This window comes from Toxorhynchites rutilus, chromosome 3, assembly GCF_029784135.1.
Source record: "Toxorhynchites rutilus septentrionalis strain SRP chromosome 3, ASM2978413v1, whole genome shotgun sequence".
NCBI classification, from domain to species: Eukaryota; Metazoa; Arthropoda; class Insecta; order Diptera; family Culicidae; genus Toxorhynchites; species Toxorhynchites rutilus.
The window spans coordinates 151,482,184-151,508,137 of NC_073746.1; the positions used below are offsets into that span (position 1 = coordinate 151,482,184).

Below are 25,954 nucleotides of genomic sequence, written 5' to 3' on the forward strand. Positions count from 1 at the left end.
TCGGTCATTTTATAATGAAAATTGTAATTTTAGGTAGTTTCCATCATATGTACAAAATTTTATAAAAATCGGAGAGGTCAAAAAATGTTTTCTTTTGCCAATGCACGCACTATGTATACATCGCGAAGGTTTTTTTGTATTATTTTGCCTTTTCAGACTTTTTGAAACCAAGAATCTGCAGTTACAGGTTACATATTTTTTCGGGTTTCATATAGAATTCACAGATATTTTAGAATAATGCTCCAATATTAGTTATTGACATCAATACTGTTCTCACCTGTTCTACTTCATTCATATTCGGGACATCGAAGCTGGGTTTGACAGCCAATTTATTTGAAACAAAGATAAACAAAACGCAAAGCAAAAAGTGGTGGATTTGAACAAGTAGTTTCACAAAAGTGATAAATTTAATTTTGATAATGATAAGTGTTAAATGAAAGAATAATGTTCTGCAGAACTAATAATGTTGAAATTTTACAAATGAGCAACATTAGAAACATTTTCTCATTGCTATAGAAAATGACGCTTTCTCTGCGGCGGGAAAATATATAAATATATGGTGGTTAGACACTCCACCCTCCTCTCAAAGGAGGAACTGTCATACAAATGAAATACAAATTTTTGCATAACTCGAAAACTAATCCAGCAAATGGAGCCAAATTTAGCATGCGAAGGTTTTAGGAGACACTAAACATTTCTATGGTGAATAGACACTCCTCTCCCCTCTCTAAAAAGGAGGGGGAGGGTGCTGAACAACTCAAGAACTAATCAAACAAATGGAATCCAACTTAGCATATAGAGGTTTTAGGGATCGATAAACGTTTCTATGGTAGTTCGACACTCCTCGCCCCTGACTAAAGGGGGGCTCCTATACGAATGAAATACAAATTTCTGCATAACTCGAGAACTCATCAAGCAAATTTGACCAAAATTTGCAAATGGAGATTTAAATGTTTCTATCGTGGTTCGACACATCTACCCCCTCTCTAAGGGCAAACTTCTACATAACTCGAGAACTAATCAAGCAAATGGAGCCACATCTGGGATGTGAGGGTTTTTGGGTACAATATATGTTTCTATAATGGTTTGACACCCCTCCCTGCTGTGGAATGGAGAGGGCGTCTCGTAAAAATAATACACATATTTCAACCAAGCATGATAATTGAAAATTTTCGGAAAACTTTGAAGCAAAATGGGAAAATTCGAAAAATTCAATTCGCATATGTTCTACAATTACATATTGACAAGCGTTGTTAGTCCATTTGATGTTTGCGCTAACGCAATTGATCTACGCTCGAAAGTGGAAATGGATTTTAATGTGATAAAATGCACTCCTATACAGTCATACCTCAATATAAGGCCACCTCGATATAACGTAACTTTTTAAGATGTCTTAGAATTAAAAATAAACAATACAGAAATAGTTTTTGGAGTATAAATTGTTTCTAATAAATGTTTCAAGTAAGTTTTCAAACAAATAAGTACCGTACAATGGGGTAGCATTGGTCTTTTCCTCATTTTTTGTGAATATTCTTTCTCTATTTAAACCCAAGAATATTATGTTTCATATTTTTTTCAATAAAAAGGAACTTGTAGAAAAGCAATGTACGGATTGCTTTGTATTACAGTTCACGACAATTTCCCTTTTGAAATACGCATGCCTTTAACCTGATATTTTTGGGCGGTTTTCCACTTGGTATTATTATGGCATTTAGCATAACTTTGAGCATGTTTCAAAAACAAAATTCAGAGGAATTTCCATTTGGAGATAAAGTAAATTAAACATAGAAACTATAAAACAAACATTGATACTAGAGATGAAATGAATATCCGGCCTATCCGGCCAGATACCAGATAGTAACTTATTACCCGTTCGGATATCGGTTTGATTACTGAATTGCCAGATTTTTTTTTAAATTAAATTAATATTTAATCATTACATTAATTTACTAAGAGTATTCAAAATTACTCAGTGGTAAATTATGATGAATAAATAATAAATTTCCAGAAGTGAATGATGACAACCGATTACGCTTTGCTTCGTACCCCAGGCCAACTTCAGAGAACAGTCTTCTCTGTAATACTACTGCAAAGCGCTGAAAGATGAACTCTAGCAATCCTTGCCATCAATTGACTGCTTAGATTTTTTTAACCATCAAATGTAAGAATCGTGATTGCGAATAGTGATTCTAAATATTTTCATATTTCGTCGATTTCGTTAGCAACGGGTTTTCTTTTTCTGAACACGACGCTAACTGTTATTTTCATTTGTCACTTCGTGTTAACTCTCTCAAAAGGTGTGTCGTAAGTTTCGTGTAAAAGGTATTCTATTGAAGACTTGTAAATAGTACAAAAGGACGAAACTGCTTTTGTTTCATCTACAGTTTCAATACATACATGAAGACGACGATGACCTGTTACTTTCAGAAGATTCGTCGCCAAATATTTTATAACATAACAATAACATTGACAGTAAGACTGTTTACGTTTCAAGAACTCTCAAATAGTCTGACTTGATCCTCGGGTCTAAAAAAGTTGCAAATAAGTAACTCAGATCTTCTCCTAAGTAGTTGAATTCTTGGTAGAAGTTCCAAAATTTTATAGTAAAAAACAATTTGAAAGGGTAGATTATTATATCAATCAATGAACAGTTCTGCGATGGGACCCATGAACGTGCGCTTAGTGAGAAAACATGAATGTGATAACGAAAAATAAATTTTGAGTGGGACGAAGTTTGCCGGGTCAGCTGGTGTTTATTAAAAATGTGTTTTTCCATGTTTTACTGAAATTAAAACAAGCCGAAAAGTAGAACATTTTTATCGATGCGGGTATAATGGATATGTAGTGGGGGGAATAAGGACAGGTTCATAATGTACGAAGCGTAGAAGTTTATCGCTCGAAAAGAGCGAGAAAAAAAACAGAGAGAAATAATTTCACTCTCTTTCAGTGTTTGCGTGTCCGGTAACTGAAATAGAACAAAAAGAGAAAGCAATATAAAAAAGAGTTGAATATTCTTTCCTTCACTTTCCATCATTCATTGGATGTGATTATGGATGCGACTGTCCATTTCAACCCCACCAGTGCAATTATTTCAAAAATTTAAATTTACCACTTACGAATGAATTTACTTTTCCGTACATACCTAACATCGCTTTTTTGTCCAACTCACAAACCGAAATATAACCATCAGTGTGTTCAATTCTGCAATTAAACCACTCAAAATGCTTAATATCGATACCGCAAAAATTACAACCACACCCGGAATCATGTTTGATTTTCGGTTTTTGTTTCCCCATTCCACTTTTGTTAAGCATTCATTGTCATAGGATGGCTGAAATATTATAGAATAGCATGTAGAAGGGTTTCTCATCAACAGAAATTTGAAATTCATAATGCAACTATACAAATCAACCACCTGTCCATTGTACCCCCACTGTCCTTCTTACCCGCGGTTCCCTAGATATATGAATACAAACTTTCTGAAGCACACTAATTTTTTTTTTTGAATCCAAAGCACAGATTTTTTTATGGCAAGCCTGATCCGATGTTATATCGAACGAATCGACCGAAACAATTCCGTAGACCTACGTCAACAATGCGGTCGCGTCTTAAACACAACCCTATATAATATTTTTGGAAAAATCTAGGAAATAAGTCTACTGTTACCGAGTCAATATTCCAGTCTCCAGTCACCTTTGGACGCAACTTTTTGTGTGTGTGTTCGTTTTGTTGTTTTTTGGCAGAGAGATATTCCCGATCGATAAGATGACGATGTTACCGCATGCTTCTACGTAAGCATTTGCACTGAAGACGAATAAACTAACCGGCACTAGTTTGGAAAAAAGCGACGGAAAACTTGAACTCCGATGACGTCAATAGTAGTAGATGGGGTTTCCTTCTCGTTGCTTTTTTCTTGAACGACTGATCAAATATTTGAGGACCGAATCGTTTGCGGGAGAACAGTTAAGTTTCATAACAGAGAGGAAGCCCTATTTTCATCTAGTTAATGAAACATATTCGTATGTCTTCGCGAGATTAATTAAATTTTACGCGAATGATGAAAATATTCACGATTGGTTTGGCTTATTGTTTACTCAACAGATTTGTTTCATTTTCTTTTGATTGATTGACAAATCACAGTGTCACTTTCGTACCTGCTGATGTAATCCAATGTACAACTTTTTTATTGACAGTGTTGGATTCAGAAAACACGAGCTTCCAAATATCAAGTAATTACAGTAAAAATACTTATTGCACAAGATTCGAAAAAGCACACACATATGTATAATACTATCAGAATCATTTACCAACCACGAAGACCATGAGAGGGAGTCTGTATCAGCTGAGCCGTGATGGCTGATAAGAGGCATGCAAATACGTTCACAAGTATTACCTTTTCTGTTTCTTACACAAGCACCCGGATCGATTGAATTATTATTTTGTTCTTCATATTGCTGAACGTGAGACGTTAGCAAAAAAAAACGGACGGCGTCACTAGCTTGGATGTCATAACGTTTGATTTCATTCTTCATTCGACCTCTAGATAAACCTTCCCAGCTGCGTCGAATGACGTTTAGCTGTAGTAAGGTAATGCTGATCTGATTATTTTCGCGGTTCGTACTGTTCACGTAACACACGCCAAGGACAGGACGTTCGGGATGAACTTCATGATAAGATAGAGTTCAATAAAGTGTAGGATGCTGGGAGCTGCAAAGGGTTATTATTATCGACCAACAGCCGATTATGTTGATCAATTCAATGTTATATTCCGTTATTTGCCTTCTGAATTCACTTTACTTGTTTTACCAGATCTAATGCAGATTTATTTGTTCAATGCAATATGTGTCACTTTCAATTTTATGCGAATGGGAAATGTGACCTGATTTAACAATACTCGAGAACTAAGATCAATAAGGAAAAGAGAATGGCAGGCAACTAAACACTTAGCAAAACAGGTTTTTGTTTGTTGCATTCTAATAGCTAACTTCGTGTTTGTACTTTGAATCCCCGTTGCATTTGAAACAGTATCTCAATATCAATATCAATATGTATTCAATAGTGTATTTGAATTATAGGCTCGACGACATTTTAGGTGCGGTTCCAGTTTCCTCAAATTCATACGTTCTTACAAAATATATGTTTCTAACGCTTTGCAATTTGTATCTACAACAAGCTTTACGAGCAGTAGCAGGATGAAGACATAAAAAGTCTTTTTTTTTCAACACAGATAAATGGTGCAATGTTTCTTATGTCTTCCAAGGCGTTAATCGTCAGAGGCTTACAGCGAAAACTGAAAACAACGGTGTTCAATCGAATTACCAACTGTTGCGTGTTACACACTTCTGTTGCAATCAGAACTCCTCCAGATTAAGATTATACAATTGTGTGACGTGGAAAGAACCAATGGTTCCACCGATCCACAAAGCGCTCCGAGCGTTGTCACGCACTGTACGACGATGCGTGTTATTTTGTAAATTCATGATTACCCGAATTAGTCGCGCAAACATATTTTTTTTATAAATTTAAAGTTCTATCTCTCTTTTCCTGTCCAGGTGGTGTGTGGACAGTCTCAAAGGAATTCGAAATAATCTTTGTACAGGGTTTTCCAACTTTAAATTCCGAAAGTAAATTGAAATAAAACACACTTAGAATTCGAATTTCGATGAAACTTTTATTTCAAATTAAAGTTTGGTTTATGCCATTATGTGTGAAATACAACTTGATTCAAATGTCCACCTAGGGCTTCCTCGCACACCTTGATCCGGAACAGGTAATTTTCGATGACTTTTCGGCACATATGGGACGGTATCTCGGTCATAACTTCACGAATGTTGTCTTTCAAATGTTCAAGAGTTTGCGGAGAGTTGGCATAAACACGGTCTTTCGCATAACCCCACAAAAAAAATCTAGTGGGTTCAAATCGCATGATCTGGACGGCCAATTGGCATCACCAAAACGCGAAATTATGCGTCCCTCAAATTTCGTTCGCAATATGGCCATGTTCGGTCGTGTTGTGTGGCACATGGCGCCGTCCTGCTGAAACCACATGTCATCCGTATCCATATCTTCAATTTGTGGCAAAAAAAAAAATCGGTTAACATGCGGCCATAGCGCTCACCATTCACAGTTACCGTCTCGCCGTCCTCATTTTCAAAGAAATACGGCCCGATGACTCCACCAGACCATAATGCGCACCAAACAGTGACTTTTGGTGGATGCAATGGCCTCTCAACAATCACGTGTGGATTTTCTGAGCCCCATATACGGAAATTTTGGGTGTTCACATAGCCACCGAGTTCGAAATGTGCCTCATCGCTGAAGAAATTTTGATGCGAAAATTCAGCATTTTGCTGCTGTTGTTCGTTCACCCAATCGACATATGCCCGACGCATTCCATGGTCACCATGCTCTAATTTTTGTACCAGTTGGACTTTATATGGATGTAGGTGCAAGTCCAAATGCAAAATTCGCCACAATGATGTGTTTGACAAGCCCAATTGCTGAGCACGCCGTGAAATTGAAACATTCGGGTCATCCTCTACACTGGCAGCAACAGCAGCAATATTTTCGGCCGAACGCACATCACGATGATGCACAGGTTTCACAATATCCGCTACGGATCCAGTTTGTTCGAATTTACGCACTACATTAGCGATTGTGTGCTCTGTAGGCCGTCCATGACGACCAAAATCCGTCCGTAATGCTCGAAAAACATTTGCCGGTTTTTCATCATTTTTATAGTATAATTTAACAAAATTAACACGTTGTGCGATGCTAAAACAGTCCATATTGTAAAATGGCAGACATTCAACTAACGATATGACGCTTTGGTTGACAGCTATGTCAAACGGTTGTCAGCGCAGGGCTGTATACTTTCGGAAGCCCGAAATGGAAAACCCTGTATAAATCATCAAACATGTTCGAATTTTTTTTGTTCATTTTTATTCAATACTAGCTGACCCGGCAAACTTCGTCCCGCCCAAAATTTATTTTTCGTTATCACATCCACGTTTGCTTACTAAGCGCTGTTCATGGGTCCAATTGCAGAATTATTCATTGATTGATCTTCTAATTTACCCTATTAAATTCCTAGTACTTCTACCAAAACTCGACATTATAATATCAGATTATTTTCAGACACAATTCTCGTTCAAGATTTTTCAACCACTTGCAAATAACATGTTTCTCCATTACGTTACATGCCAAATTTGGTTCCATTTGCTTGAATAATTCTCGAGTAATGCAGGAATTTATGTTTCGTTTGTATGGCAGCCCCCCCTTAGAGAGGGGGGCGGAGAGTCTAACCCCCATAGAAACATTTATTGCACTCTAAAACCTCAATATGCTTAATTTGATTTCATTTGCTTGAATAATTCTCGAGTAATGTAGAAATTTGTGTTTCATTTGTATGGCAGCCCCCCCTTAGAGAGGGGGATTGAGAGTCTAACTGTCATAGAAACATTTATTGCACTCTAAAACCTCAATATGCTTAATTTGATTTCATTTGCTTGAATAATTCTCGAGTAATGCAGAAATTTGTGTTTCATTTGTATGGCAGCCCCCCCTTAGAGAGGGGGAGGGGTCTCAAACTATCACGAAAACCTTACCCGGACCCAAAAACCCCTACATACCAATTTTCATGTTGATCGGTTCGGTAGTTTCCGAGTCCATAAGAATCAGACAGACAGAAATCCATTATATATATATATATATATATATATATATATATATATATATATATATATATATATATATATATATATAGATGGTTTTAACCATGTAATCTTCTTACGCATCGTGTAAATAATTTGAAAAATAAATTACCTGGCACTACTGCACTACATGTACTGAAGTCAGTTGTCATTTACACATTGTCGCCCAACACTGAGACGAGACAAGACAATATGGGGCCGATTCCGGACCACTTTTTCTGTCAAACTCGGACCACTCACAACTCGGCTTCTGATTGGTTGATGAGGAAAATAATTGTCAAAGATAAATATACAAGAATGGGATTTCCAACTTTTTTACAGTGTTCCCAAAAATATTAAAAATTTAATAATGGTTGCATTCACATTTAAATTTAGTGAAAAATTATACTATCGATTCTCTATATATTGTTTTTTTTACGTTCTGTTTTCTGTTCCTTGAAGAAAGGGTAACTTTGCATCGCAAGTTTCACACCTACACCTTTTTGTGATTCTCCTGCCATCCAGCATAGCATAATAGCGGCGGCCTAGTAGAGAAGAGCATTCAATTTTTTTTCATTTGTAAACAGTTAACAATCAAATTAGAAACATACATACAAAAAAACCTGAATAACGCTATGTTGTAATAAGCGAATGTATGTATTTGTAATGAATGTATTTGAATGATATCAGGGTTGAATTATAGGGTCTTATTCCCGAATACACTTCACGGTGAAAACGAAATGAGCTATATCTGCGATGACAACGATACGGTATCGACATCTGAATACTAAATTAGTTTTTTTTAAAAGGCTTATTACTCTATCAGAATAGCCGGCCAGAAGGCAGTTTTAAATTGCTAAAATCTGAATCATTTTTTTCTTGGCGTTATTTATTCACTTGAAGGACGTCTTTCTTATCCTAACTTAACCTATTTTCTATACACTTTCCGATATTCCCACTAAAACTAATCATTATAATATCAAATTATCTTCAGATAAAATTTTTGTGAGATTATTTTATCACAAGAAGAAAACAAAGTTTTCCATTCACATTGAATGCTAATTTGATACGGAGAAGTTAATTGTCATTCATTCAGTTTTTTTTGCTCTCTCCACATTTCATTTTTTTGCGTGCATGCCAAAATAACAAATAACAAAATTGTTTAACATATGTGACATTCGGCTGATTAATTAATACAAAAAAGGTACAGCTCAGAAAATACATGATTCGAAGAGCACATGTTTCTCTCATGGGAGAATAATCTTCCGAAATTGTATAACATTTGGCAACCTTCACATCTCGCTTCCCTATTATCTAGTACTTGATCGACGAAAATGCAGAAAGAAGAGTAAGAAGCCAGTTGTCACGTCTTGTCTTAGATCCAACATAGCGTTGCTGGAGTTGAAGTGCTTGCGAATAGAAAATTGTCTTTTTGTTATGCCTGATTAACACGATGCCAGTCAGCAATTTTCTATTTACTGGACGCCAATAAATAATTGACAACTGCTTCCATTCAGTATGTCATATTATACTCGTTTGTGTAATGCAAGATGACAGTTAGTTCGTCCGCACTCTTTTCCAGCCATTTGTTTATATTCAATTATTATGTTTATTTAAAAAAAAAACCGAGGCGATCTGGCGTAGTAACGCTAAAGGTTATGAGTTCAATTCTCACTCCCTACATTCATCCGAGATATAAAATCTCGAATCGAATATAATATTCATTTTTCATGCAAGCTCAATATAATAAAATAAGCTCATTGGCTTTAATTTGATATATCGATCATCTAAATCGGTTCAGTGGTTCAAAAGTTATGAATTTTGAAAAAAAAGTCATTTTTGGGAAAAAATGGAACAAAAGGATTTTTCGGTCCACCCTAAAATAGAAATGGGCACCCTAATGAAAAAATAAAAAAATACTGGTCAAATTTTTTTTTGCGAAAAAGAACAAAATTACTACTTTTGACGGAAATCTGAGGACCTAGCCACATTGGTTGCACGTTCGCTTAGTACGCAATCGATCGTGAGTTCAAAACTCAGGGCCCTCATTGACCATATTTGTGTTGTTACAGAATAATTACGTACTCGCAACAATCATCGATGGAGATCGATCCACGGTCGAAATAAGATCGATTCATCCATACAACTGCTCTGCTCTGCAAGAAACATCGGGCTGCTGTTCTATAAATAACTCAACAATGATCAATCAACTGTCTCCGCTGTCCGGTGGTCTAACTGGATAGTGGAAGAACAGAAGGAAACTCTTATGCCGAAAAATGGCAACTGTGTAATGTTCTATTTAGAGATATGGCAAACATGTGACATGTACACGATTAAAATTCAGCTCTGTTACAGCTAAATGCTAATAAGCCTAAAATAAACAAATGGGATAAAACAAAGTAGATGTTAGGCAGTTACTGGCTTCCTCAACTGGCGTGCTGGCTATTACCGTCCAAACCAATCCAAATGAACAATAACAAGTAATTATATATTCGGTCAAAACTTCTTACTGTACATCGTATGAGGTTTTGCTGTTTTCAATTCGATTTCATCAATACTGTGTGGTGTTTGTGGCAAAACGTGTTTGTCCATTTGTAAACAAAACTCCCACACGCTCAGACTGTTTCGCCGGTACGTGATCAACGCAGTATTTTTCAACACCAATAATGCATAAACACTATCAGAGAGAGTCGTTTGTGTGTGCACATTCATTCAATCCAACCCTTCTCCCTAGCTGGTATCGCCCCAACGTACATAGAGAATTACCAGAGGTATGCCATTATTTTTGCATCTTACACAAAATTACTCACGTAGATGAAAAGAGTAGAATCACGAAAATTTTTTCTGGATTCGTTACTGTTTGGTTTTGTGGACATGTGGACATGTCTTGAATTGGTTTTCATTATAACACTTAAATATATATTTTTACCATTATGATGCATCTGGTTAAGCTATTACTATTACACCCTTGGAAACTCTTGTTCCCCCAACCTTAAATACAGTTTCTTGCAATTCAATATACTGTTTTTTAAGTTAATCAACCAAATGTTTTACAAATAAGTATTATTCATTTTTTTTCTGAAATCAAAACAGACCGCAATCGGTTTCCCACATTACTAACCATAGATTTAAGAAAATTGTTCATATATATAGTTTTAAAAATATATTTAAGATTTCGGCTCCTTTAAACTTATGTAACTGAGCCTGTAAAAATAAACGAATTTATAAAAAAAAAAAAAACAGACCGAAAATTAGAACATTATTTTCGATTATTATCGCTTGGACATATAGTGGAGGGAATATGGACAGATTTGTAATATTTAGGTATGAATATCTTCGAAATTTCATGAAGGTATGGGAACAGGGTTGAGAACTTATGAGAACTAACGATAAGATGAGTAAAACTAATTTATATTTATATATAAAACAATTTATATTTTCCCGATATTGTCAAGAACGACCGGCGACAAGCCAAATAATCCGAATTAGCGCTGCCGGCGCCAAGCGAATATTTTTTTACGAAACGAAAAAAAAAATTAATTTATTTATTTTAATTTTTTATTAAAATATATAAGTTGGGTGTCAAAAAAAAAAGTTGTAGAGCGATTAGAGAGCTTTAATTTGGTTGATAGAAACGATCAAGTCTATAATGAATTTTTGGGATAAAAATAAAAATAACACCTCCAAAGCCACTATTTTAAGTTTTTCATTTCCAAAATGTTATTTCAATCCACTGATTTTGATGTTTCACAACTATATCCTGTACTAAATTTTCTAATTTTTTAAACGGAAGCAACACAATCCTCTCACGTAGCGTATTTTTCAATGTAAAGCCAATTTGAGGCAAACAGATCCCGAAACAAAGAAAAAGTTCTATAACTCTGTCATTGTTGTGATTCGAACATATGCCTAGAAGATTTTTTTTTCATCAAATGTGATCATCTATCATCCCCTAAGATATTCTGGATAAAATTATTTTTTAACGAGTTCTGGCATTAAGGGGATTAATCAAAAGTAAACTTCTTCTTTTATATTCAAAAAGCGAGAAATATATGCACAAAAACAAATAAAAACTCGATTATATACTGAATTCGATTATTATAGTTCGCCCTGTGTTGTTAATATGAAACAATTTGCCATTTACCATTTACCAATTTTACCATCAAATGACTTCTATTTTTCATGGAATTTATAATTGTTTTATAATAAACGCTTATTTTTACATCGAATGTGTAACTCTTTTTTAGTAAGAAACATATTGTCGTTTTTCAATAAATTACAAAAATACTATTGTTCAAATAGCATATAATCAGACTGATGTGTTACTTATCTAACGATACTAATGCAACGACTCAAGTAGCGCACCTGAGTCTACTGTCTGTGTACGTTGGTATCGCCTCATTATCACCATCGCCATTGGTAGAACAAACCGACAACAACATCAGGCCACATCTTGCGAATAGCATCGTACGATATCCATTCATCCACTCGCAGACAATCGTCGGTGGCGATGCGTCGATGTGCAAATCTCTTTTCTCGTCGTCTGAGTTGCCTTTTGCCAACACCGCATTGCCACACAGTGGGTCTGTGCTGTGCTCTTTCTCGCTCTGTTTTACACGAATTTCCAGCTGACAGTTATGTATCCTATTATGCCGGCAGAAAGTTGCGTAACGTTTGAAATTGGACCCATTTGATAAGAGGTGAATGGATCGAAACGGATAAAAAATATTTTGGAAATAATTGATGCAGTATTTTTCTTCTCGCAATCGAAGTTTGTACACAACACATTTGCTAGCAAACGGTTATAAATAAACGGAGCATAAACGTATAAAGCTGAAACATAACATTGAAACATTAGAAAGCCGAAATAGCAAAAAAAAATAATAATAATGATAATATATTCATCTTATTCTCCGTGCGCAGAAGTGGTGTTGGAAAGACGTGGAGCAAAACTTACGAATGTCATTTATACGTTTCGTTTGAGCCCCTGTGTACTTGACCAAATTGAGAATTCCATAATTAACATACATGTGAAGTTATTTGATATTTTCTTTTATTGACCGCCGTCAGTCGGGAAGTTCGGTAGACCAATTTCTGCACTACCTCAATCTCGTCTTCATTCTGGTCAACGATGTCGATGTTGCCCATGCCATTTGATTGACTGAATTTATTATAAAATACTACCTAAACGTTTGGGTAGAACATTTTATCATTCTATATCAAAATATCAGGACTATTTTAAAAGGGTAAACTCTTCCAGAATTTTTTGAAAAACAAATTACTCCTAATGTTGAATTCGTAACATTTGTATGTAAAAATTATCGCGATTAACATGCTCTGCTATCTTATTTTTTATTCAGAAACATGTCAAGAACATGTCAAACGCGAGAATTTACACACAAAAATGTTACGAGTAAAATATTATTTTTTCCGAGGACTCCATGCAAAAAAACCCTATATTCCAGAAACTATAAAAGATAGAAAGATGATGTCTTCGACGAAAGTTCATATTTTAATAAGATCTAAAACTTTGTCGAATACACTATATCGCTATTTAAAAGTAAGCAAAATTAAGATTAGTTGTAATTCTTTCAAAGAAAACATGAAAAAGTTGTTGTTGGAAAACTTTTTCCCTGTAAGAGTGTCCATCTTCCGATGCATGGAAAACTTGTTGGAAATTGTAAGAACTATTCATATATATTTTTTGAGAATTTAAAAAAAATACGTTTTTGAGAATAGCGAATCCTGAAGTAGTTTAATTATTTTTCTAATATTTCAAGTATGCAAAGTTGCTTCAAAGACCCGTGTGTTTACACCCACAACGTTTCGCTGATATCTGATATGGTACTGCCAACTCCTAAGGCATGAAATTCGTCATATAAATCTGACTGCTTTCATCACACACCTGTTGAGGTTGAAGACACACTCAAAAAAGTCGACTTATCTGAAGCGGCCGGAACTATACAGTTGAAACAATGTACTAACACACAGGCCACGCTTGTGGCGTACTTGTGTAAGTGATATTTTCATGACAAGGCTTCCCGAACAAATGGGAGACAGCACTAACCAATTTATAAAAGTCCCGTTTGAAAATTCGAATGTCACTTTTTTCCCATACATTGAGCTTGATCACGAACATCACTGTCACAAACGCTTTCACGTCACTAACACTTCACTTAATCTTTTTGGGCCTGATTCTCGAATACACTTCACGGTGGAAACGACAATAACGGCACGCTATTGAACTACGTTTTACGAGTTAGTGAAGTGTCGAAGATAATGATGAGTTTTCAGGCAGAATGAGCACTTTTCAAAAAAAAATAATTAATGAAAATTATCTTCTTCGTATCAAACTGGTATTCAATGTGAGTGGAAAACTTTGTTTTCTTCATGTGGTATAATAATCCCATACAAAAATTTCATCTGAAGATAATTTGATATTATAATGATAAATTTAGTGGGAAACTGATCTCGCATCCAGATGTCGACACCGTACCGTTGTCATCGCGAATGCGTTTCATACCGTTTTCACCGTGAAGTGTATTCGTAGTGTATTCGAGAATCAGGCCCTTTGTGTCTATCATCATTATCACGGACAGTTGCGTGTAAAAATAAACTCCGTGAAGTGAAAGAGTTCATTCCCGTTTATAAGAGACATGTCAGTTGAATAATTTCGGACGTTTGAACGTTATGTAGGTAAAATTAATACAGCGTATGAGATAATATTCCATTTAATTTACCGTATATTTTAGAATGTCAAGTTTGCGATTATATTATACTATATCGTTGTCTTACTCGTTTGAATAGTGAGAAGTATTTAGTATAGGTCAACGTTAAAATTATTTTTCAACCGTTTCTACAATTTTGATGAATAATAATATCTTCTATATCTCAGAATAAACCCGAATTTGTCCATCTCATGATCAGTATAATCTGAGCTACTCCCATATGGGAATCTGAGGTTTAATCCTCTTGTCCTTCCCTTTCTCTTGTAATTGGATATACGGGACATGAGGTTTGATATAATTATTTAAACACAAAATGGTCAGCAGCATCGGTCAGAAGCATAATTTTCATATGAAACATCCGATGAGTTTCAAGGAATTTGCCAAAAGCAGAAAATGATTCAGATTTTCTTTAGACGGATATCAAAATTATGGACAAAGAACTAGAAAATAATTTAAAAATTATTATTTTAAAAGCTTTGCAATGATAGATTCATTTTTCCCTTATTTGAAACTTAAATATTCTTCCATTCAAAGTATGTCTTCAGAACAATATCGTTGAAAATATCTATTACGTAAAAACAAAAGATGAATGGCCTTATTCGATGTAGCTATCGCCCTGATTCGGATATTGTCCATTAATTGCGAATGTTTGAATTACAAAAACCAGCTCTGCAATGTTGGAAAAACATTACAGTTATTATTTTATATTCAAAATATATCAACAAATCAATATTATACATAATCAACCATAATGATCGTTTTGGGCCAGTGGCCTCCATTGCCATTTTGTGGGGTTGCAACTCTCTGTTAGTCTAATCCATAAAATAGAAACAAAAAATTTCTATTCAATTAGGACAATCGAAATTAGACCTTTCGCCATGTTTCAATCGGTCTACGGGAGCTACATTTTTAGTCCTCAATTACGTCAAATTTACGTCCTCTGGATACGTCAGGATTTCGTTTTAAAAATGCCAACAAGCGGGTAAATTTCTGTTTTTTATCTTTTCTTTCTTAAAAAGCAAGACAAGATTCAAAATGTTAGCAAAAAAGCTAAATAAATCCGAAATTAAACTTACTTCATTCCGCGTGACTAGCTTTCACCATCTAAAACACAGGTGACAAATAAACTTGTTTTTCCCCGTGACGTGACAGTATCGTGATATTCATAATAACACCGAATTCATCAAAGTGAACTCTTCCGGATTCTACACACAAGGTGGCAGCCGTAATAACGTTGTATACAATTCACTCCGTTTTCACCGTGAAGTGACGTTCGTGATCAGGCCCTAGACTTTATTTGAATAGAATTCTTCAAAAGCTTGGTTTCGATTTTCAATCCTTCCTATTTGCGCGTAACGTCATTTGAGCCTATTTGTTTCTGTTGATGAGTAATTCCAAATGAAATCGACAAATGACAAAACATGAGTATTTTTTATTCGAATGAAAGTGTGTATTCCGTTTGGGTTAGAGGAAATATGAGTTTTCCATAGCAATTGGGAATTTTTTGACTCAAGCGTAACTTTTGAAAAGGGCGTATCGATTTGAGTAAGAGAAATCTTTGATAATTTATATCTCAAAAACTATGAGTCGCACCGAAATAGTGTCTTAGAAAGAGTTATAGAGTATGGATGGTTGAATATGAAAAAAATATACACTGAAAAGAAAAATTAGTACTCTTTTTTTTATTTACAAAATAAAATTTTAATTTGCGATATCAAAAAATATGTATTTTTTATAATTTTTTCAATTTTTTCATATAAAATAGAATTCATGTAGAAAATTTAAAAAATGGGCCCAAGATGGTAAAACTATTTTTGACAAAATTTGTGGAACATCGAATTTTTAGGAATTTTCGAAACTTCGAACTTTTGTGTGTTAGCAATCATTCTTAGCCACAAATTATGAATTCTGATGTGATTGAAAACAAAAAAAGGTTATTTTCAATCTCCTTCTAAATGCAACCATTCTCGAGATACTTAAAAAAATATTTCTAATTTATAATCTTTTTTATAGTAATCATTTTATTAGTAATAATTTTAAAAAAATACAACAATATTACTTTTACTTTTACGCCACAGTATCGCTTGATCGCCGGCAGCTCGAATCTTTTAATAAATGATAGTATGCAATCTAGATTCAGAAAAACTATGTATAAGCATCATCCAACACACGAATGACGAATGAAATGTAAATGTGATATTTGTATTAAATAAATGAGTATTTTTTATGCTAACAAAATGAATTTTTCTCTACAACGAATATTTTCGATACTAGATATTTTATGAAGAAAAAGAACAGATGTGTAAGATTCTGAACCCTTCTGGTACAGATTAAAATGTGGCAACACTGACACAGTCCCTTTGAAGACCGATGAAATACATATCAGAGATAGAAAAAAGATAAACGATCACTTAATTTTTTTTCAAATACCGCACAAAAAAATCGCACGAGTTTTTTTATGCTTGTTTGTAACGTTGTCTGTAGCGTTTTCCCACAGTAATAGAAATTTGACCCCCTTCCTGTTGAGGGGTTGATTTGAAATTTGGAACACACATTTGTCTCTGTTGTCATTATGAAACTACGTATTCCATTATCTTGTAATCCAAAATGGCGAACGCTACAGAATGGTGTGCTGTATATTTTTTTTTTCAAAATCTCATCAATATGGGTATCAAATGAAAGGGCTTGGCTAGTAGAACACAGTTATTTATGAAAAAATGCAAATGGCTAACTATACATTTTCTTAAAACTTCATCAATATGGGTATTAAATAAAAGTGCTGTACTAACAGAACACAATAGATCACGAAAAATCTAAATCCACGATTTCATTCTAATCTCATCAATGCCCTAGATTAATAACGAGTGGGGGTGACACATGCTAACTGCTACTTGCCTAATTATTTTTAAGCATTAAGTACATTATCCGTATTATATTTATGTTTAAAATACATTGAACCAGTTTAACTTTAAACGTTTTTTTTATCTTGTTTATTTTTAAGTTATGTTTTGCATTAAAGTTTGAAGGAGTAAGGGGGATATATGTTTAATAAGTATTATTTGTTGCAGTTCACATAATTTTTTATGCATAAGGAATGTAGAAATACTTCATGGGAAGATATAGATGTAATTTTAAAAAAACCTTTTGCATTACGTAATACAGGTCGGCCTCGATTATTTACAGACTCGATCATATGTGATTCGACTATATACAATTTTGGAGTCGATTATATACAGTTTGGAATTTTTTTTTATATTTCAAATATGACTTATTTCAAGAAGAAATGTAACCTTTCAACGTTAAGGTGTAATTTAACTGGCTATTACTTGTACTGTTGGGTAAACATCGTGATTTTTGAAGATTTTGCTTGATTTTCACCAGGAATTGTTTATATCGATATAGCAGCCAAATTAAGAAAGATAGAAGTTGGGTGTCAAAGAACAAATTGTAGAGCGGTTAGAGAGCTTCAACTTAATTGATAGAAACAATATAGTTTAATATAAATTTTTAGGATGAAATTAATAACAACACATTAAATATTATTAACTATTGAGTTTTTCACTTCCAAAATGTTTTTAAAATCCATTAATTTAGATGTTCCACTACTATATATCGTAGTAAGTTGTCTCATCTTTCAAATGAAAGCAACAGAATCGTCTTCCATAGCGTACTTTGTAATGTAGAGCCAGTTTGAGGCAACAGAGTTCGAAACAAACAAAAAGTTCTATAACTCTGTCATTGTTGAAATTCGAACATATGAATAGAAAGATTGTTTCATCAAATATGATCGTCTATCACCTCCTGAGAAAATCTGGATAAATTTATTTTCTTCCTGTGAGAAAGGTGTTTATTGACTTTAAGGGGATGAATCGAAAATCCAATTCCTCTTTTATATTCAAAAACAAAAATTACATGCAAAAAAAACGAATAAAAAAAATTTTTTTGACTCGATTATATGCAGTGAAAAGAAATCAGAAACTGTATATAGTCGAGTCCACGCTGTATATGAAAAGTACTACGGGGCTTTGCCTGCCACTCAGCTTAGTGTTCTTTGAGCACTTCCACAGTTCTTGATTGAGGACTTACTATGCCTTCCAAAAGCATTCAATTGTACATTGTGTGGGAAGCACCACGATAGGATTATGATCCAGGGCTGTCGAACTAATTTTCAACGCGAGAAAACGATAGACGGTGGCGGGCTTCGAACTCCCAACCTCCGGGTTGGAAAACTGACGCGCTTATCATCTGCGCTATTGAACCCCTAATTTTACAGTAATGCCATGCTTAAATATTTTTTGCAGCTGCTAAAAAAACGGTTTGAGCCAAGTGAATATTTTATATTCATTATATGCAATAAATTTTATTTCAAAGAAAATTTAAATTTTTTTTAAATAAATTAAATAAATTGACAATTCGTAACTTGAACCTTGTCCCTTGAGTTGGTCCAATGGCCATGTTTAACCCGGGCTTCTGTGTTACAATCTGTCAAAATTTCGTTATAAAACCTGGTAATTAAATCTTAACCCGGAATATAGGCTTTCAGCTCCCTGATGTCCTTAATTTTTTTTGTCGATCGAAACTTAGAAGCGGAATTGATAAGATCTGTATTGTGTAGACGCGATTCACCTTATTTACCTTCTATTGCAGGACTGTAAAGTCTCTATCATATGGCAGGAGAATGTCCTCTAATTGAGAAACGTTGATCCACGGAATATTTTTTTTTTTTCCAGGGAAACTAAAAATGAATACATACATGGAAGCATGGACTTATGGGGTTTCTCAAACAAACAATTCAATTGCTGTACACAGTTTCTTGTTGACTTACAGAAAGATAAATTCAATGATAAAACGATGAACTCGAACTCACAATATTCACATAATGTCAATCGTCTTCCTTGTTTATGAAAACTTACCTGTCCCTCAATTAATGATTTGTCAATCAGCAGATTCTGAAGAGAGAGTGGGAAAAACATACATAGAATTAGCTCACCCCAACCAAAATCTAAAAAAATGTAATTCAGTGATTTACACATCACCTACATTGACACTACCCAAGTTCATTAACATCCCACTGTTTACAAACGTAGCTGTGTATTTGAAGAAACCACGAACTGGTATTGGTCTGTTTTGCCGTCAAACCTAGAGTCTACACAATCTGCCGGTACTATGAAAAGTACCGTGACCGAAAAGTATTAGAAGGGTCACTTCATTTTGGAACACCAGAGACATCGAAAGGTTATTGAATGCAATGAATTTCCGTCAGGTGTTGAGTCTATGAGAATTTGAATGGTTTCTCCAATTCTCGCAATGCAAATACAACCACGAAATCCGCACGCAAAACAAGTTCCCGGTACGGGGAATGAGGTTGAAGTGGTTCTCGTTTTTCTTATTAGAATTGTAACACTAAACTTTCGACAAATATTCTTTCTCTGAGACATGATTCACTGATGAAAAATCAATTTTTTCAGGAGGAGACTGTGAATCAACACAATACATATATTTATAAGAATATCCATGAGTTCTGAATTGTGAAATTCCTCCGAATGAAACACCTTACGGCAATCTAAACATTAACGAATGGTAATTCTCGACGAATGCGGATGGGCCACTTCACCCCCTATGCCCAGCTTCTGACGTTGTATGTCGGCGACATTTAACACAAAACTACACTCGTATTTTCCTAACACAATTTCCGATCGAAACTTATGACGGCCTCTTCTCTTTCACATTAAAATGAAATGTAAATGTTTATTGTCCGGTTCTCTTCCATAACATTTTATCATTATCGACTTTTGAGTTGTTAATTTATGCAATTCAAGAGTATGTAGCAACAAAAAGGGGGTTGGTTGGGTAGTGTACTCAACACGTCAAATAATTGGCAACTTAGTGGGAAAGTGATTTACAGGGAATTGGGAAGTATCCCGCCATCATTTGGTTGACATACCTTGTTTCTTATTGGACAATTGGTGTTAATTCACTGTGCAGTTCGTTTTTCTTCAAATTTGACCGATGATTCGGGAAACTAACACCTCATCAACGAAACTCCCGTGATGTGTGAGAGCGAAAGAGACCACACTAAAGCCACAGACACACTTCAACAGGAGGAAAGAGTCCAAATGTGAATCACTTTTTTTTCTAATGTAACACCACACAATGCCCGCAAAACACGTCTTAATAACACGAAGATGAAAGCCCAACTGGAATAAATGTATAAACAAAAAGGGTCAACGAAACCAAATATGCCAGAGAAACCGACAGGAAAACGTCAGAATGCATCGACGGTGTAATGCCGGATTTACAATCTTTCACAATGAGCGCGATTTTTTTTCTTCAATTCGCGTCATCGAAGGTACGGTGTCGCCACCAAGCCCCGGGCAAGGGGATATGATCCGCGAGTCAAGATGTGCTACAAATTTAGCTGTCATTGCCAAACCTATCAAATTACTCGGCGAACTCAAGGCAAATCTATGGAACAAGGTGCGCCCATTCGCTAACTAAAAAAAGAATAGTTTTTTGTAAAAAAAATTTATGTGAAATGTAATGATCATGATGATCACAAGGGTCTGAATGATAATATAAAACGTAGAACCCTAGGTTGATCACTTGAAATGTAGTATTATATTATAATGTAAACCAACTTAAGAAATTGAAAGAATTTAAGTGAAATAAAAGGGTTTGAATGAATTCTGCATTATTTCAATAATTTCAGTTGTATTTAGCTGCTGCTCATGCTTTATTCGAAAATTTGCGTTTTGCGTGCGGAAAAAATAAAGCGTTTGCCGAATAAAACGTTCTATTGAATAGAGTTCACAAACCGTGCACAAGTGTATTATGTTTTGTTTACAGGTAATTCGTATATTTTAAAAATGGCTACAGTATGGTTGTGAAATGTTGACCCACCACCATATTGAGATGCTTAGAAGTATACGCCTTGGATGAAAAGTGAAAACAAGCTAAAAAAAACAACGGACGTGTTAAATTTTTGAATTTTGAGTTGAATTTTGCGATTTAATCATGAAGTGTCTAGTGCCGTCACCGCACTAAAATACCTTCTTTACATCTGGCTTAAAACGCACGTAAACGTAAACGTCATATTTAACTCGAAACAATCGTTAAATTCGTGAAAATTTAAAGAAGGTAGTTTTGAAATCTTATAAATAGTATGTAGATTTTTAAGTTATTCGATTACTTAAAACACGTAGTCCTGACGCTTACTTAGCCATTTGGTTGTATATTTCCAAATATTTTACAACACAATAATCACAAAAACTCACCATTATAATATAAAATCAGCATCAAACACAATTTCAGTTTCATATTATTTCACAATTTTCGAGGAAACGTATTACTCTATTACATAGAATACATATTGAATACAGAAAAGTAAATTTTCATTCATTATTTAGTATCCTGAAAGTTTGTTTACTTTTTCACAAGTAAAGACAGTGTCCTTTGTTTGCGGTAAGAAAACGTTTTCCCCTGCAGTAAATTTATGTGATTTAACTAAATTAGCACCCTAGAGGATAGTTCTTTCGATGCATACTCACCATTACGAAAATTTCTGCAAAAAACGTTAAAAACGGTGCGTTTAAAAATCACATTCTTTTTGCAATTCTTTGTTGACATTCGCTTCACACACACAAGCTGTCAAATTCAGCTTCGTAGTCGCGAATAACGATTTTTATTCGTCAACCAATCAGGGGTGACATTGCGCATTTCGAAACGAGTAACTCGTTTCGAGATAATTTAAACTCGAATCTATTTTTTTGATTTTAGTATTATATATCTTTTTCGAGTTATTATTTTCAGTGTACTAGATTTCGAGCAAAATTTGTCTCGAAGAGAAATGTCGAATTTTTGAATTTGTAAACAAAGCAAACTTCACAGCTATTGCAAATATTAATGCCAAAAAAACAAATTTAATTTGATATTATATTGTGATTAAAAAGAAAACATCTCGAAATGTTTTTTGACGACAGCGATAGTGAAGAGAGCACGCTTATTCCATAGAGGCGGGAGTTAGGGCGATAAAAGTGACTCTCTTTCGCTAAGTGAAAATGAGTGAGTTGGTCTTATATACGTTTCCGATAGAAATGATAACAATTATTCTTTTGATTCCTGGTTTCGGCAGTATATCAGACTTAGTCGATAAGCATTCAAAAATATTTCGGATACAACCGTGTTCCAAACAACTTTCAGAAGTACTGCTACTCCTGCAGCTTTGAAACTTGTGACCGTTTTGAATCTTGTGGCTTCTGGTCGTATCAAATTGATGTAATGAAGGATAAAACTTTTTACTTGGTATGACTCAACCAACAGTTTCATCAGTGTTCAATTAAATGATGTCGCTTCTGGAAAGAAGCGTATGCGAAAAATGGATCGAATTGGATACAACATCGTTTAATGAAACAAAGCAATATTTTTTCGACAAATTCAAGATACCCGGTGTATTGATGGTACTCATATACCCATTCTAAGGCCTACGGAAAATGAACGAATGTACTGCAAATGTGACGCTTATTTATTTCTTTGTGATTCCATAGTGCTGAAATAAAAGCATTGTATTCATACTCACATACTTGCACAAATAGACGTCAAAGCCAAAGGAAATGCAATTGAAATTTTCTTTGATGTAACGTTCAGTTTTAAAATCAACGTTTGACTAACATTTTCCCATACGACGGTCAACCATTTCTTGTCGAGACATTTGTTCTCGGATGGAGTTGAGAAATGCTCGAACACAATGTTACGTAATGTCAAACTTTGCTCGAAACTCTAGTACTGCCTTTTTTATTTCGCTCATTTCGAGCTCGCTTCGAAATTCATAATGGCAAAAGTGGTCGAAACGAACAAAAATCACTCGTTTCGAGATGCGCAATGTCATCCCTACATTGAAAAATATCGCGAGTGAGTATATCGCATAAGATTAAAGGATGATTTTTCAAGGAATGTGTGGAACAGGAGGTGGAGGAAGTGGAGGCGTTGAGGTGGAGGAAGTTGGAGGACAGCGCAGCCATCAAGGAAGCAAAGGAAAAGGAGGCGGAAATGCGGAGAAAGAAAGACCGCCGGTGCAAGTCGTTACTTATTACCCGGATTTGCGACAGCCATTTAGAATACGTACAGGATCAGCCAACACCGAAGGCTATGTGGTTGGCTCTGCATAAAGTGTTCGAACGAAAAAGTATTGCGAGCCGATTACACTTGAAGAAAAAGTTGCTTACTTTACGGCATGAGAGTGGAACCAGTTTGCAGGAGCACTTTTTAGTTTTCGATCGAGTTGTGCGTGAATATAAAGCGACAGGCGCGGTGATTGACAACATCGATATAGTTTGTCATCTACTGTTGACGCTGGGACCCAAGTTTGCGACGGTTGTTACTGTGTGAGGCAAGACGTGCCGTCTCATATTCCACCATATATTATATGCCGTCTCGAGCTCGATCAATTATCACAACCGCAGTTCTCGTCAGAGAGAGTCAAACAGCCAACAAGGTAAGACGTGCTTTCGTGATCCGGGTGCAATGGGTGATTCTCAGAGACGGAAGCAAGTTACACATTTGGCGACTGTGACAGGTTGTGTAGTGTTATCGCGTAATACAACTGTCAAAACAAAAAAATATCCTGGAAATCACCCATTGGCATCCATTAAATAATCTGGTGCAACCTTTGAGGAAGTGAATTCAAAGTAATGGATTTGGGACAACTCATCGACGAGCCACGAAGGGGAAATCGTAGGATATAAAGTCACAGTGAACAAAGAAAAAGAAGAAGAATGAAGGGGAATACTTGCCTAGATTATAAACAGTGGATCTCGTTGAGGCAAACTTTCATTCGGCATCGGACTGTTGAGCAAACCAGTTCACTTTGCTTTCGCTGTGCTTCGATCTAAGATTGGACTCCACCAGTGGTAATCCAACTTGGATATCGTCGTTTGGTTCTTCTGTTCGTTTTTCGCGTTATTCGTATCGTGTGTTTTTCTTTCCGCGTCATAAATTGGACGCTTCGCATAGTGTTTGATGAGCAAGAAGAAGAGGAAGGCTGGCTCGAGCCCTGCAAAAAAACGAACGCATTGCCGGGAGCAATACAATTTCGAGGCAAGCGTCATCTAATGATGCACGCGATGTTGGTGCAGTGAAAAGCGCTCGCACTGAACCGAGCCTTCGCATCGAACAATAGCGAAGTAGACGACTTCGGCGCGTCGGTCGAAAATGTAAACGCTGTTACCCAGGCAGCAACTCCCCCCGCTGGTGGTAAAGGCGGTTGCTCTTGACAAACTCATCAGCGAATTCGCATCGATGGGTGTTACAGCAGAGTACAAGCTGTGTGGCATAATTCAGTCTTTTTCCAAGCAGTGAACATTGTTTGTTTTCCGTCATAAGCGCTTCGATGGTGCCTTTGACCTTGCATGAATGTATTAAACTGACGTTATGGCGAAGCAGCGCCAAAAAATCATTTTAGGAATACCAAGCATCTTTAATGTCGTACTGGAATGTAATAAGTTATTTGGGTCCGCGTGCCAGTCGCAAAACTGCCTTTAACTAGGATTGCATTTGCACTAGTCTAGATCATAATGAAGCAATGCTACTGTTTTCGAGGTTATTGATATTAAAAAAAGAGTTTATTTCGCTTGTTTAATCACCAAGAAAGTGAATGTCGTTCTGGAATTTTAGCAAAACCTCCTCCACTAAGGGTGACAGCTGCACTTATCTCGAGTATGAGAAAGTAATGCAACTTTTTTCGAGGCCAGTAATATAAACAGAAGTGTTTCTTTTGAGAATAGCGCAAAATGATTGGAAGTGTTTATATTCCAGGTAGTTTCAAGCCACCAATGTACGTTGGTTTGGCGCTTGGTTTACGTTGTACGAACGATGCCTGGAGGTGCAATTCCACTGAGGTAATACTAAATAACATGTAGCATGATATTTGATACTTACAAGTGTTGTTATTGTTGTTTTTCCTTGCGGTGCCAAAGATATATTGATATAATCGACTGTAACCGAGTCTATGTCAATTGCGAAAAAGGCCACCGGAATAGCGTTCGAGGTAAATTTTCAATGCATTGACATGAAATAAATTGCGACATACGATCAGCTAGTGTATTGTTCTGCGAAGGCAAGAATGAATCATCAGTCAATTATCGTCAACTGATTCTACGATGAAAAAAACATTTCAGAGATTGTTCTACTAAGCAGTTGTTTCTAAAATTTCACAGCATTATAGAATAATATCCGAAGGTTTAAACAAGCGACTTTTATAATATAACAGCGCAGTTCTACGTCAACAATGCGGTCGTACCTTGGACACAACCTCCTATAATTTTTTTATATGCAGAAACCAGATAAGAGTGACATTACCCAATTCCTGCAAATCATAGATCCTTTTAACCTTTTATGATTATTTCGGCGACGTCTCTGGAATTCTGTTCCGAGTCGAACAAAACTATTTTGTCTCCAGATGTATATCCTAAGGCATTGGACACTGTATTGATTCAAGTTAACAGCGAAGATACATCACTAATAATAAGTTTTGTATGAAAA

The 25,954-nt window shown here is 35.4% G+C and overlaps 1 protein-coding gene across 4 annotated transcripts in view; it reads right to left on the bottom strand.

The window, feature by feature from the left end:
* The window catches only part of LOC129774331 (ATP-citrate synthase), a 69,541-nt gene extending 48,919 nt beyond the window's left edge, over window positions 1-20,622 (bottom strand). For 2 of the 4 annotated variants that reach the window (XM_055778051.1, XM_055778048.1), the window contains exons 1-2: window positions 20,364-20,622; window positions 19,333-19,368 (exon numbers count right to left, since the gene is read on the bottom strand). The gene's annotated coding sequence lies outside the window, so the exon portion shown is untranslated. The remainder of the gene's footprint in view (window positions 1-19,332; window positions 19,369-20,363) is intronic. The other 2 variants (XM_055778052.1, XM_055778050.1) reach the window with 2 other exon arrangements.
* Window positions 20,623-25,954: the final 5,332 nt, after the last annotated feature.